The following is a 16,166-nucleotide window of genomic DNA, read 5'->3' as shown; positions in this document are numbered from 1 at the left end:
CCAAATGAGGATATAAACCATGCATTAACATTTATTACATGTGGTTTTTAGCCACACACCACGTATTTACACACTGAATCAGCTCTTTCTATCCACAGATGATAATCAAGCAAATAAACATGTGTGCACGCGGCACAAAAATGCATACGTGTACACACACACACACACACACACACACACACACACACACACACACCCTGTCCCAGCTGTGTAGCACAAGCCTGTGCATGTCTCTTTATTGGCAAACCACATTCCCACTGCAAAGGGAACAGGACACTAAATGAAAAGGGAGACAAACATTCGATCGTGGTATCTGCGTCATCTTTATGAAAGACAACAGGCAGTACCTATAGAGAACAGCTGCTGACCCAGATCCTGAATCTACAGGGTGGGTCCCGGGGATAGGATGTGACACGGGGAAACAAGAGATGCTGGTGTCAAGGTGGTGAGGACTTACCGGAGGTGGCTAACCCCGGTACACACCGTCCACTCCAGATTATGATAGGGTTTTTCCATCGCTAACACTGACACCTGGCCTGCAAGCATCCTGCCTCACCTCCTAGGCTCAGCCAGATGTTGCTCTTTTTGTCTCTCTCACTTTCAATGGCAAAGCGACTTCCTCCCATCATGAGCTCACCGCTGCCCTCTCTGCCTGCAGATCAGGGGGCGGCCAAGGGCAATCACTCTGCACGTTTGATGTCATCATTAGGAACTTCAAGGCCCCGACATCCCAAGGAGGAACCATTCCCCTGTCTTTTTCTGGGTGACTTGAAAGCAATTTTGAAGACCTTTGCCAAGATTGCATGGATCATAGTTTGAACAGACAGATGGGAAAAATGTTTTGGGTATCAAATGATGGCCATACATATTTAATTAAAACACTGATGGTGCTGATAAGCATATGGTACAAAGACCGAAATGAGGCAAATAAAAATAAATGAATGGAAAAGTACATTGAATTTAGTCTGATTATTAAAAGTTTTTGTATTAAAAGTTGTGAGTTTAGCGGTCCTCAGTATTACAGCTGTTATTATCAACAGACTTCAGCAATATTAAATGAGTGTGCTGACCACAAAAGTAAAGCTCATCTTTGTGTGTAATATTGCAACTACACAACAGTTCCCAACAACATAAAATACATTATCAAAATGTATCAATGATGTGGGGCAGTGTGCTCTTAAAATAACACACTTTTTACAATTGTTATCTCCTTTTCCATGGAAATACATGGGGTCTGTATGGGGGCCTTAGGGGTCAAAACACAATGACATTTTTTTTTGACAACACACAACATTTCACACTAGGGTTTTGTTAAACCTTTGTCATGTTTTCTAAAAAAAATTTGAGAAATGCTGTTGTGTTTTATTGAAATGTTTTTTTGACCCTCAGGGCCACCACAGGCTTGACTGGAAAACAATCAGTCATGTCAGTAGACTCATATTTAATGACAAAGTTTTCAGCAAGTAGTGTGATCTAGCAACAGAGATGAATCCTAGTCCTTGTTGAGTCAGCCAGCCAACTTGAGCTATCATAAATGCTTTGTGGAGATCATGGAATTTCCCAAACTGAACAAACACCACACATTTAAACAAAATATTGCCTTGCTAGCTCAATCTTTTTGTAACCATAATATCTGCTGAAAAAAAAATCTTTTCATGGAAAGACTTTGCGACGACATCCACAAATTTCTTTAGTAAAGAAGATGGTGTGCTGTAGTGCTGATTTGATTACGTTCTAAATTTCCAGCTGAACAATCAGTTTGACTATTCAGATCTACTTGTATAGTTTGCCAACGGCCAGAGTAAAAGTGTTATGACAGGCATGATGTTGAAATCACGAGGCCAAATCACTTAGACACTTTGATTACATTCACTTGTATACAGTGTGAGGCTTAACTGGGTCTATTACATGAACTATTTCATGTTCAGAACATTTCCTCAATAATTACATTTAAAGAGAAACAATCCGTTCTTATGCACTGATAAGTCTAAGTCCAAACACTTGATCAAAGCATCACTTTACATCTGATCGTAACAAAGGCCTCCAACTAAGACATGAAACCAGCTGTCCACTTGCACTCATCATCACTCATTTCACATGTATGAAAAGCAATTAGAACCAAACCTCATCATATTTGAGGAAATTACAAATCACGACGATGGCCAACAGTCGACGCTGTGCATGAAACAACTGTACAGCTTCCAGTGTGTTGCAAAAGTACTGTTTGGCACACAGTTTCTACATATCTTTGAACTCATAGCTGCATTACGACATGTGAGTATTAGCGCTCATGAAAGCATGACAGGCAGCATGAATGGCAGTTCCAGCCGCGCCTCTTGACCCAGATGAGCTGGAGAGGAAACAGCACACAGTCAAGCCAGGACCAAGAACTGGAGGACGGTCAAAAATGCTGCAAACCCTCTGATCTCTGAGCTTCTGCTGATGCTGTACATAAAAACCCAACAAATTACACTGCCAAGCAAAATGCTAGGTGTACTTTGAAGTTTTGATGAGAGTGCGTTTGGAGAGGGGGGTGTTACGTGAAGAAATTTAGTTAGGTGGCTTTGTTTAAGTGCCAGGAGCAGGAGCTTGGAAAACACCGCTTCCCATCATCCCAGTGGTGAGTGTGTTGTTTCTGTGAGGTGCCCACTGGGAAACAGGAGTCTCTTAGTAGAATTTCTGGATTCATCTGATGATCCTGTTCACCCAAAACATTCACACACACATACAGGCAGTGACCCAGATCTTCAGGAATTGTTTACATTTTAAACCATCTCCATAGCCCACTCTGCATGACGAGGCCAGAACAGTGTTTATGCGAAGCAATGCACAGTAACGTATGGCCCACAGCTGATTCATTCACTAACAGTTCAGTCTCAGAGTAGTTTTCCTTATCTTCTCTCTATAAATCTCCGAGTAAAATAGAGCATATTTGTCAGTTACAAGTAATGTATTTCAGACAGAGAACCTAGTTTTTCTGGGCTTAGGATGCCAAGTGGGTTGGATTGGATTGTGATATTAAATGGTTTTTTCACTGGCCCTCTCAGCACTAGAAGCTCAGCACAAGTCTACCTTGGCAAAGCTCATTTTTCATTTTGATTTGTTTGAGAATACCAAATTCCGAACCCACATCTAATGGCTCGGATTTTTGGCTAACAGCAGCTAATGCAGAAAATACACTGATATGAGAAGCTAGTCTGGTTGTTGGATGGACCCATTTGGCTTTGAGCAGACTGTCTAAACAAGACAGTCTGACAGCAGGCAGAGGTGTCTGGCATGAGCTTCGCAGTCTGGGTCACAATTCGAAAGCTCCCAGCTTTGTCACTTTGTCCCGTCTCATTTCTCTTTGTGTTGGACTGGACTTGACCTTAACAGTGACGAGTGGCCAACCACTGGAGCCACTAGCAGGTTAACGACCAATCAACACAAGAGTCGCTCTATCCTGCTGAGGAAAATCAAGTCATTATTCTTTTTATTTAAACAAAATGTTTAATGGTTCCATTTACCTCTTTCCAACGCGGAGCGTCGGCCAAAAAAACCCTATTACATAAGAACTACACATAATTGGGGCAATTCGAAGGCTACTTGGTAAATGGGAAAGTAAAAAACGGTCATCAAAGACCAAGTGTAAATCACAGTTTACAGACATTCATCTCATTCAGCGAAAGCATTAAAGACCATTGTTCATTTCAAAGCTTGCGCTTGGACATGCAGATCATCAGTCTAACTGGAGGGAACAGCAGAAATCGAAAAAATTGTGCAAACAGCAGCCGAAACAATGAAAACGTTGTACTGCTCAACCACAGCAAACACTGTTGGCAACAAAGGAAAAGGAGATTTATGAGTGTATTGGGGACATGCACTTATAGCAGTCAAAGAGGGAGGCCTTAGAGTTATACAGAGCCCTGTGTGAGGGCACAAACAGTTTTTGGATGCAACAAAGCTGATTGGCCCAATTCCAAAGCTTTTAAGTGTTCCCTACCAAATGGCAAAGCAACAGTTAAGAGATTAAGAATAAACCATTCAGCTGAACAACTTTCCAAAAGGACTGTATTTTATATATTTATTTCAGAGGGGGCACTATAAAACTGGGAAACACCTTGAACTGGACAGATAATATATCTTTCAGCTCTTGATATTAAATTTGAGACTGTCAAGAGAGATGTTTTTCAGCAAGAAGTTCAACAACAGATGGTGCTCCACATTTCACAGACTTAAGCCTGCAGACAAGGAAGGAGAGTGCAGACTGTTGAAACTAGTCCCAGGAGGTGTTATTCAAGAGCATTAGCAAAGACATACACACTTGACTCTTGTTCATGTTTTGCTACTCAAAGCCCCAAAGTGTTATGAATCTCTGGGACGTCCGAGACATTAACTACGATGTAGCTAGGAAAAGGGAAAACATTCCAGATTAGCAGCAAAGATATTATCGTCGGTTGACTGGGATTCCTGTTCCAAGTATGACTGGTTTGCTTCAGAATTTGATTTGGCAAAAAGTCAGCTTCTATATCTGATATATGATAAGAAATTAATTACTAATTTGATATTTTAAGTCTATTTTGTTCTGACTCTTAGAGGACAGGACTGTTTTCCCATGTTTGATCTAAGTCTCAGGGCCCACAGGCAAAGAGGGGAAAAGTTTAATTCAGAATTTGGTCTGTCTTAACAGCCTTGCTGTATTTTAGGAGGTTAAAGAAGTCTATGCGGGCTGAGAAAGAATTAATCCTTTCTTACCCACCCAGCTAGTGCACCAAACCATCTGTACCACCAGTGGTCAAACCCTACTGTGGTCACGCATGTCATTCCTCAGGCTTTATGCAGAACGCCCTCGTCCATTCATCATTCGCCACTGAGGTCCCTGTGTGTTTCTTTCAATAAAACCCTGAGGTTTGAACCTTAGCATGCACCAATAAATATAATATCCAACAGCCCCAAGGGCATTTTCATTATGCTGTTGTTGTGTGTCCCTCATAGCAACAAGGTCCTGCAATGACATGGTGGTGAAGTTTGTGTTTGTTGGAAATTCAAAAATAACTTGACAGCAGCCTCTGTCACATTAAAGTCACCCACAATTACAGCTTTTTGCGTATGTTTAATCTCTGTAGTAAATGTTTTGACCTACTCTGGCTACTCTCACAACTTGTTTTGCAAGATAATCCTGAATCACATTGTTAAAGCTCACTGGAAAAACTCAGAGGTTGATGATGTTTTTAAAGAAATAGACATTTTGGGAAACACACTTTTTCTTTTTTGCGCAAAGAGTTGAATTACAGGATTGATATCAAGTAGATACCATGAGTGTGTTTTCCAAAAATGTGTGACTTGTTTGACTGATATGATGGTAAACAATGTGGTAGAAATGTGTCCACTGGTAGAGATTTGGCCATATCATTTCCGCTTCATTTCCATTCATTTGGGGCACAAATTTGGTTCTCAAAGCAACACAATACATAATATAGTTTGTTTTGTTGTCTCATGTGAGGTGGTTGGTTTTCTTGGTTTGTATGAAAGTTCCAAATAGAAGAAAATGATCAGATGTAATAAAGCAAGGCTATTTTAAACCATTTCTTAATTGAATTTACAGAACAACTTCGGTATGAGATATACCATTGCATGACATAAAATTACATGTACCATAATAAAAGATTTTGTCAATATAACCTACCCCTATGTTGATCTGTGTCTTTGATGAGCTTGCATTATATATATATTTGTTGATATATATACCTTACTGTAGGGACCTGCGTCCACATAGCATTCTTTTTGGGCGCTACACGTGGGCTTAGTTTCTTTTTTAGCCATGTGGCTAACATAAGGCTACGTTAACAGAAAGTTGACTGCACCGTTACAACAAGCTTACAAATCATAGGGTGATAAAAGACCAACACTACCCGGAGACATTGCGTGTTCAACAAATCTGTTCCCACAAATTGACTTTTTTGTTTTGTTGTTGTTTTTCCTTTAAATAGTATAGCTTGCAGTTTCAGACAGACACATTGAGATATTTTTAACTAGAAGTGCACGTTGGAAACAACAACACAAAAAACAAAAATGCAGATGCTCAGAAAAAAATGTAACGTGGACACAGCGCCTGAGGCACTGCAAAAGCAGCAATGAATAGTCAAAATCAAAGAAATATGTCTGTGCAAACAGAAAACAAACAACAGATTTTATTCTTGGATACATGGATAATGAATGAATTATTCATCTCCTAGTGCTCAGTGAATAGTGAGAATACACAAAAAAATGCTAAATGTGACATTTTGACTGAATGCTTCATGGAAATGTACTTTAACATTGCAAGTAGTGCCAGCAGTCCAATGTGTCCCGTACTGTAAACAAGGAATAACAGGAAAACACCTAGTCACAGAAACATGTGCAGCGCTTAAATGATAAGCTCCTTTCTCCCAAAACAAGGACATGTTCTTCTCATATATGTGGCTGCATAGGGCCAAACATCAGTGAGCAATTAAGACCCAGTCTCTCTTTGATAACATCTCTAGTCATTATGACTTGGATAATTGTGGGTCCTGGCAGAATATTCCCCCTTGTGAAAATCTGGGTGTGTCTGAGGGCTTATCGCACCAGCCACTGAGGCTGGATTAAATCATGTTCTCTCTGTCTGGACGGCCTTCCAGGAATCCCGCTAGTAGCAGCCAGAGCCTGGGTGAAATGAATTACAGTGGAGTTGGATTGACTCAAAAAGTTGTTTTTTTTCTCGCCCTGGGGGATGAAGCTTATATTAGAGCAACAACTGGGCCCGGCGCAGAACTGAAAGCAGCAAAGGGTCTTGAGAAATGTATTTAGCATAACACTATTACATGGATCCCTCACAATGCTTCACAGACAAATGAGGAGATGACGTTCCACTTAATTTTATAGGTATAACTTCCTTTACCGCCAGCATGAAAATACATTTTCTGTAAATTTGACCTCATTGAGGCTTTTCGGAACTATGTGATCAAAACATATGACTACTGCCGCCTACTCAATCACAGGCCAAAAACTGTGAAATAAACAGTTTTCTTTTCATCTCCAGGGGGCCGGCAGCAGTGCCAACCTGTCTGTTTTCACCTCAGCTTTTATAAAGTGGAGGTTTTCAAGCTCTAAGAAGTCCAGAAAGGCCTGATTCTGGATGGAAGTAAAGCAGTGTGGTTGTTGCGGTTCAGGGGCCAAAATCAAAATGCCTGGAGACATGGTGAGCTGAGAGGCTATTCAATACTCTCCAGTTTATTGTAGTTGCTCTGATCATTCACTTAGTAAAATGCCACAAGACAGGTCAGCAGGAAGAGCCATTACAAAGTGCTGACTGAGGCTATGCCTACGCTGGTCAGTGTCACATGTCAGACCGCTCTGACAAGAAGCCAAAGAGGGTTTCCAATGAGAGACGTGATTGAGGGAGCTTTTGAACAGATCTGCAACATTAGTTTGAAAAGCTTTTCCAGAGGTTCATGGAGAACACAAATGCAGATATAAAGAAGGCCAATACAAAGTTGAGTTTCAACGTCTGGTTATGAAAGACGAAATTCATGTGTGTGGGATGTGTATGTTTGACCCACAGGAACTCTACATCCTGACATCTGACTGGATTAAGTAGTTCCACGCACACCCATTCAGCTAATTTGTGCTTTCAACACCATGCCCCATATCTGGGAGATGAGCCTGATTGATGCTGTCTCCATCTGCCTTAGCTCCGGAGCTGGACGTTGGAGTGCATTCTGGGATAGGCGCCCCTCTTCCTATAACTGCCGTATAGTATTTGTCCCTCCGACAGCTGCATCTGCACAGGCCTGCTTGATGAGAAGGACTTGGCTGCAGACGCCGAGCTTGCTGGCACTGTGGCTCAGAGAGCGTATTTCGGATGGGGCTTTGGAGAGTTGGGATGGAGAGAGAGAAAGACATATCTGTCCCACGCTGAGTTCTCTATGGTCCTTTGTTCCCTCTGGCCTAGCAGGAAGCCAAACACTCATGGGACTCGTTTGGCTGTGTTTGTAGAAAGAAACAACTCTTCCTGGCCTGGCTTGCCCGATATCGTTGTGTGTTGAGCTTGCTCACATTCAAAAATCGACAGTAGACACACGTATTACAAAACATATGCTGAATCAATCTGGGTTCATTTGCTACCGTCATATGTTATGTAAAATTCAACACTTCCGCGCCTTTTGTGGCATGCAGAGAGTTCACCTGAGGACAATGTGGCCTCCACAGCTGAGTTTACACTTTGTTGACCCACAGTAGCACGGTGGTAAACAACGTTCCCCCTGAACGCCACCAAACTGTGGCAGAGGATGTCCAGGCATGCCCCGGAAAGCCTTATCCCATTCATATCACAAATGAAAATACACCAGGGAGTCAAGGTCAGGGCAAAGGTAGAGTTAGTAGCCCCGGCAGGGAACACAAACACGCCTCCACAAGCAGCAGCTGACCTGACCCCGTTCAAGTTCATTCCCACTCTACCCACGCAGGGACACAAATCACAGCTCTAGACACGCTGTCATATACCCGGTTTAGAAGTGAGATAGAGCTCTATTCAGGGGAGCGCAGCACATACAACCTGTGGGAATTGCACTTTACCCCTCTTCTGTACTTCAGCCCGACTCCCCATCTGCAGGCCTCCTCTGTTTTGGCAGCAGCCGAAAAGGGAGACAAGAGGATGATTCTGGACACGTCCTCTTTGAGTAGCAAAGCAGACCGCCAGGTGGTACAGTAGGAAAACTTTCCCAGGCTAAATGTTTAGAGATATATTTTAGCTTAAGAACACACATATTTGATCAAAGTTGGATGCATCAAGAGTATTACGAGATGGAAAGCTACTGTGGGATTTGCGCTACTCTTTTCATTTATAATCCTCTCGACTGAGTTATGAGCAACTTGTTGAGTGAATTTCCTCTTCCCCCTTTATGATCATTTTTTATTCAAGTTGTTACAATTGATACCTCAGTGATCACTACAACTAAGAACATTGGTGATGATAGTAGAACAATATTTCCCTACAGGTACTGAGGTCACCTAGAGGATCTGGACAGTGGCTCCCGTCAGCGCTGGTGGTGTGGTTTTAGTCTGGAGTGGGAGTGAAAGCAACCAGTGATCCATGATTAACATGGAGAACTCCCACAGTGACCACAGTTTCCTCTGAGAAACGGCTGTGTGGCTATGTGCAAAGCCTTGAGTCAACAAGCCACATAACCGCCAGCCCTATTAGTCACCGGGCAAACTGTGGGGCTGATATAAGCATAACAGTTAATGCGGAGAAAACCATATGCATCATCCTCTTAAGGGTCGTTCTGCTCCATGTCACTGGGTGTTTTTGTTTTTCTTCAACATCCCAATATGTTACTGGGTGTGACCACATTTGTAATCATCCCTAAAGATTATTGTAGAGACAATGATGCATTTAGATTAAATTAGAAACATTTTAAATAAAGAACTAGTGGTGACAAATAAAGATAAAATGACCCAACAGTCTCTTTCCAACTCAATACCAACTCTACCTACCTGATACCTCTTTTAATTCTAATGCTGTAAACCTCAGTGCGTGAAACTCATTGAAATCATTTTTATGTAAGTGGCAGGTAGGAAGAGCCATGCCCAAAATTTTTTCAACTCTGAGCCTTTTTGACTGGAGCGATCGTTCCGATACCGCTGCTATGGCAACACAGTGGCCTCATTGAAATGAATGAGTGTGAAGCCGTGAGAAATAACAACCTTTGGGCTTAAACTAATGTTATTTTTCGTCTGCTAATCTTGTGCTGTTTTCACAATACGAGTGACAATGCAACGTGGCCAGCTACATTACTGCTGAGCCGCCGCTGAAGTGTTGCTCAAGCTCTCGTTAACGTAGTTACGTCGGGTATTGCGTATCTGATACTGACCACAAAGCACCTCGACTGAACGTCATCCAGAGTTTGTATTTGGTCACAACATTATTTATGCTTCCGATCAATAACTGAGCCCCATTTCGACATAATATTTTGCCTACCATATGCATCCCCATGTGTACCGCAAATTACATAAGGCTAGCATAGCTTCAGCTAACTTAGCTAAATAACAGAGCACCACAGCTAGAAACAAAACCATACAATTGGCTGAAACTTCACCACATTATTGGAGTCCTAAAAAAGTTTTGGCCTGCTTAAGTTTGATTTGTAGCGTGTCACACCTGCACGCAGAGACAAGTGTAGGGCATCACTTTGTAGTTTCATTTCACCAGCTTACATGAAAAATGACTTGCAGCCTGTTGCTATGTCACTCAAAATGTGAACACAGCATTCGTCTTAAGGGGGGCTTTCACATCAGGGCACACTTGACACAAAAGGACAGTTTGTGCTGTACCTTATCCACCTGTAAAGGTTCATGTGTGCTCCAGTAAGTTATGAAAGCAATTTAATGCAACTACAAGGACTTTTTAACTGGTTATGAAACAGGCTCAATTTAATTCTAATGCCTCTTTATCAGCCAGTAGTGCAGCCTGTCGTGGACAGACCCAGGACCCTCACTACTGCCTTCGACCTGCAGTCAGAACTCCAGCTTAAACCGTAGAGCTCCATGCCCAGCAGCAGCGGTTCTCCTCCTGCTGGGCGCAGTGTCTGTCTGTGTTGCTCATTTGTACAGCGTAGCACAACAAAAATGTCACATAGATAATGATGCAATTTATTCAGAAACAGAGCAGAATAAGTCATGTGGAAACTGTGCAGTGGGGGAAAGGAGAGGTGGGGTGGCGAAATCGTACTCAGAATCAATCAAATCAAATAGGAAAACACCCTTATTCATGGAAAAAAGGTTGTTGACGAACATATTTATTCATAGTTTTCAGTAATTAAATAAGCGCTCGCTTTATCAGACCTCACATGGCAATTATAACTGTAAACTGCACCCTAAAACTACGTAATTCCTTCTCTACATAATACATAGTCTTAAATATTTCATCATAATGGTAATATAGAACAATTTTGTATATCACCTAATTATCAAAAGCATGTTTAAATTCTAGAATAATAAAACTCTGACTACATGCAGTCTCACTGTACAGCTCTGTTATCCAGGTAGCTGCTGCCAGCTGTCCTTAGTCCGATTATGTAACAGAGACCAGAGAGAGAGATGACCTTTTGGAGGGACGACCCGCTTACTGCACACACATCCTGCTCTGCCCTGCTCTGTTTCCTGCACAGGACTGATGTCAGAGAGCGGTGGGGGTATGGCGTTGATATGAAGGACTCGTAGGAGGTGCTGAATACGACCTCTGTTCGTTATCACAGTTCCAGCTTAGCCAGGAGTGTTCACCACTGGCCCTGACCTTCATACTGGGAGCTGACAGACTAGCTGTGATCTACAGGATCTCGTGCTGACAGGGAAAAGCATTTCACTGCTGCTGAGCACAGCGCTCACAGGAAACGCTGGTTTACAGTGAAATGCATTTGGTCAGACGAGGAAACAGATATTTGTTTGCCAGCTGCATATATAGGATGTACCTATTTTAAATTTTACAGTTTTAATCCCACAGAGCAGGCAGCTGGGACATTTGGGACATGGTTGAAATGGTCAGAGGAGAGGTGGAGGAATACAAGAAGAGGTCTGGAGTTCTATTCCCCTGAATCCAACTGAAAAGAAGACTCCTCATATGTTTTGTCCATCCCAGCAAGACTTTTATTCTCGGCTGTCAGTCATAAATGTGCTGGATTCATTCAGTAGGACTCTTCAGGAAACACTTTATTCTCTAAAATAACATTTTAGGAGGCAGCTGTGCCCACACAGGACAGACAACATGGCAGTCGTCATCAGATTTTGACACAGAGAAATTCCACCCGAGTGTGGCAGGCAGCTTCATCGCCATAAAAATGGGCTTGCGTTCTGTCTGAACACACCTGAAGGTTTATTTTGAGAAAACTGCAAATGAGCATTGACACAAAGCAGTGGTTCCTAACCTGGGGATCTGGGCCCCCCACAAGGGGTCGCAAGACAAAGTCGCCAGCAGATTAAGAGGAAAGAAAAGCCGAGAAAACATGTTTTTGCTTCACCAGCTAAAGCTTAATTGTTCAGACTTTTTTCTAAACTTGACTTTTCCTTGTGAACTAGATGATTTAACCTAAAGGTTATTCAAATAAAAAACAGGAAAAAATCATTCTTTGTCTGCAAGAAGAATTTTCTTTGTTTTAAGGGGTTATAAGCCAAAGCCAAAAATGTTGGGAACTATGACTGAAAGTAAAGATGGACAAAGTGTCTCCTCTTCCTCCAACTGTACAAAAAGCTTAAGTATCTCAGATAGAGGCACTAGCATCTTGACATCATTTAGAGCCAGAGTCTGTTCAGTTGTTGTCTCTGCTATGTTCCTGAGCAGCACTATTGATCACGAGCACTCCGATTGGTACACATAACTATCACTCATGACATCAAATCCCTTTTTTATAGCACCACGTAACTCATTTTAACCAAATTTAGCAGAAAAACACTTGAACATAAATTTGCATGATAAGAACTGCATGAAATGACAGAAACTGTATTCGGAAAAAATATATTTTGGGGTTTACTTTGATCTTTTTTTTGATGTTTTAGTTTGGCCCATGTCCAACCTGTCAACATGGAGGGGAAGGAGTTTATGACTTACACTGCAGCAAGCCACCAGGGGGTGATCCGTGTTTTTGCTTCACTTTTGGGGAACTGTTAAGTCGTCCATTTTTTAATACAAAGTCATAGCTAAGAGCCACTGCACAATGGACGCTGCTAACTTAGCTGCTAGGTTTTACCTTCAGAGCTTCTTAATATTTGACTCTGGGTTGACTTTGGGTAAGGCACTTTATATCCTAAAGAATTACTTAAAAAATATGACTACTTTGAGACCAGGGGAAACTATAATGATATGCTACACGAGAATGATGCTGAAATTGATCATTTCTGTAATGGCACAAGTTTAGAGAGAGAGCTACTTCAATTAAACATTAACGCACCAAGCCATTTGACAGTAACCATGGAAACAACATGTCAAAAATCCTCCTTCTTCGGTTACTGAGTGAGTAGTTAGATAGTAAAAACAATCTAACAGAGTAACCAGACCAAGAAATATCTTCTGGTTGCTCAATGCCAAAAGTTTGTGTCTGGCCGCACAAGATCAAAGTGCTGGCCTGCTGAAAATTGAGTAAAGCATCATCTTCACTGAGATGTTGACAAACCTCTTAAAATCAACTACAGACACTACACCTTCGCTGTCTGCCGCCTGTTGATGTGTACACAGCGGGATCTCATAGCTGTGAACCACACCTGACTGGACAGTGAGGCCAAACAGCAGGTCTGAACAGGAGAAATTCAACTGATTCTCGACATCATCCTGGTCACTTTACTCAGCTGAACAGATGAGTTTTTCTCTCTCTAATTGATGTTTTCTCATATTATCATTGTTTTCATTCCCTCCCTTCTTGTCTGTCTCATTCCTTCCCCTCACTATTTCTTGTTCTTGGCGCCACTTGACAGGCTGGGTCAGTAACAGGGTGCCGCTGACATAACAAGGCAAGACCGCTCCAAGAAAGACATATATAGTGCCTCACACCTTCTCTAGTAGAGAAAAATAAAAGGACACTTGTAGGGTGCAGCGTGTATTGGGTGGCCTTTGCTCCGTCAGAATATTACTGGGGGCAAGACGTACATGATCTGTCTGTCTGTCCTCCTCGCTCCTCTTCTTACTCTTTAATTGAGCTTTGGCACTGGTGTTGTCTCTCTATCTGAACCTCACTCTCTATGACCTCACTGTGCTTGTGCTTTCCTGGCTTTGGAAACAGTGGAACCTCAGCCTGATATATGAAACCAAGGCTTGCATCCACCACTTCTCCAGGGGGAACACTGTTCCACCCCTTAAAGATCACACTGGGCCGAGAGAACGCTGAACATTTGAGGCAATTCACAAGCTTTAAATGTGAATTACACAAGTGCTCAAACAGCCTCCTGGAAGTGCCAATGAAAGAGTCAAGTATTCAAATAATCTTTGACTAATGTTTAAAGGAAGACTTTTACTATTTTGGCAGAAAGTTTTATTCTGTCCTACAAATTTACGAAAAATCTGCTTGTTGCAAGAACTGGTAATTAGATCAGTCTGAGCTGCATGCTTGGAAATTTTGCACTCCACCAGAGGGAAATGGCTCATCTTGACCTTCGCAGCACCTCTTAGTCAGCTTCAGCAGAAACATGAAAGATAGACAGTCATAGTAGGGGCATTTGTGACTCAGAAACACTGTCTGCTTCTTACAACATTGACCTGCAGCCTTGTCTATTTCCATTTGTGCCATATCTGTGACTCAGGACGCAAAAATGTCCTGTGAGTCAAGAACAAAGACAACATATGCATAGCAACTGTGCAGTCCTCAAAGGTCTTGTATTGATTAGAAGATTTACTACAACGCCGAGATAATCGTTTTGGGAAGGAGGATGTACAAAAACCCTTTTATGAACCATCTGCCAAAACATTTAGTAGAGTTTCATTGAGCTACCACAAACACATGGACAGCTCAGCCAGCGTAATTCCATAACACCAGCAAAAGCACAAAATGGCACAAGACCCTCACAATTAGCACAAGGAGCACCGTAAATGTCAGATGTAATTGAGAATGTTTAAGTGGTTTGGTGGAGAGAAATTACCCAGATGACAAACTGGCTAAAAAGTGAATGATGACCTCAGTGCCCAAACAAATTATGGCACTTTAAGCGGCTGAGAGTGGATTAGAAAAGCACCGGGCCTGGATCCAAAATGGAACATAATTTGACAAGATAAGTCTGAACCTGTGAGCAATAACGATCCATCAAAGTTCTTCCCGGAAATAATTACTCCCTTTCAACGTCCTTGATCAAAAATCTGGTTTTAGCCATGGTAAAGCCATTAATCAAACCAAAAAGTTACTTCCAACAAGATTGGAACTGAAACAGTCAGACCTTTCAAGCCAAGAAACTATTAGGCCTGTCTGATTAGCAGTCTTTGGAGATTTTGCTGAATGCACTGAAAGAGGCCTTCATCTGAGCAATTATTAGCTGGATACATAATAGTCACAGTTATTCCAATAAATCAAAGAACAAAGTGAAAGCATAAAGAAAATCTAATCTCCCAGCTCTATTTTCATAGCAAATAGCATGGGTTAATACTCCTGTCTGGTAAATCATGTTATATTTTCCTACATTTCACAGATTTACCTTAATACCTTTTCAAGCATGGCAGCAAATGACAGCAAATGCTTACTTGCTTTAGTATTTGTTTTACTTACAGTGTTTTAAAGATTTAACATATGAACCCCTTCATCTGGTTTGATTTATTGCAACGATAAACACAACCAGCGTCAGACGGGAGCGTAATGAACCACTGTTTGCTCAAGAGCGTTTTAATAATTTCTAATAGCGCAAGTGTGTCCATTTGTTTTCTGTGAGCTTTCCTGTGTGACAGTAATGGTAGCTATAACAAATATCTCTCAGTGAAAAGCCACAAAAATACCACGTTCTCCAAATTAAAAAAAAAAAAAAAAATCAGGAATGGCGAGTCATAGACCTCCATTATACATCGCATTTTCCAGATTCTTATCTAACCCAGATTATAGCTAGATATGATTTCCCCAGATTATATTTAAACCTGGTATTAACATGTGTCTCCAGTGTACATATCAGGATTCATGTGATTAAGCACTATTCGATTATAATCTGGCCACCAAAAGGGCATTTTATTGCAAGGTGTAAAGAGGGTCATGTGGTCTAAAATGTGTGGAGGTCTTGTAGCTGTTTGGCTATATTCAGTTTTATTTAAGTCACAGTTAGACTAGCAATAAAGGGTAACGGGAGAATAACTGCTCCACAAACAAGAATGGTTTGCAGACAATTATGAAACAAGAGTTGATGGTACCAATATGTCTTTTGAATAATTGTGAGAACTTTTGGTGAACGAGCAAACGGTCACGCTTACTGACAGTTAACGCTAGGCTAACAAGCTAGGGCCTCGCCCACACATACATGGGAGTCTTTTAAAATGTGAGATGTGGCCTTTCAACCGTACGTTAAGTGCATTTTAGGTCACTGAAAATGAACCTTTTGCGCAATTCCTCCCAGGTTTAAGATTTAAAAAAAAATATTTTTTGTTGCCTTATAGTCAGGAAAAACAGAGTTTTGGGTGTGTGATGTGAGAGTGTGCACCATTATCTCTCATCACA

The 16,166-nt window shown here is 41.6% G+C and overlaps 1 protein-coding gene across 2 annotated transcripts in view; it reads right to left on the bottom strand.

The window, feature by feature from the left end:
- The window catches only part of LOC121953319 (latent-transforming growth factor beta-binding protein 2-like), a 106,344-nt gene that overhangs the window by 71,878 nt on the left and 18,300 nt on the right, over nt 1-16,166 (bottom strand). The gene's annotated exons all lie outside the window — the stretch shown is intronic.

The sequence above is a fragment of the Plectropomus leopardus genome, chromosome 14 (assembly GCF_026936395.1).
Source record: "Plectropomus leopardus strain MGB_pleo_1.0 chromosome 14, ASM2693639v1, whole genome shotgun sequence".
Classification (NCBI taxonomy): Eukaryota; Metazoa; Chordata; class Actinopteri; order Perciformes; family Serranidae; genus Plectropomus; species Plectropomus leopardus.
The sequence above is the reverse complement of the archived record's forward strand: the minus strand, read 5'-3'. Positions and strand labels throughout refer to the sequence as shown.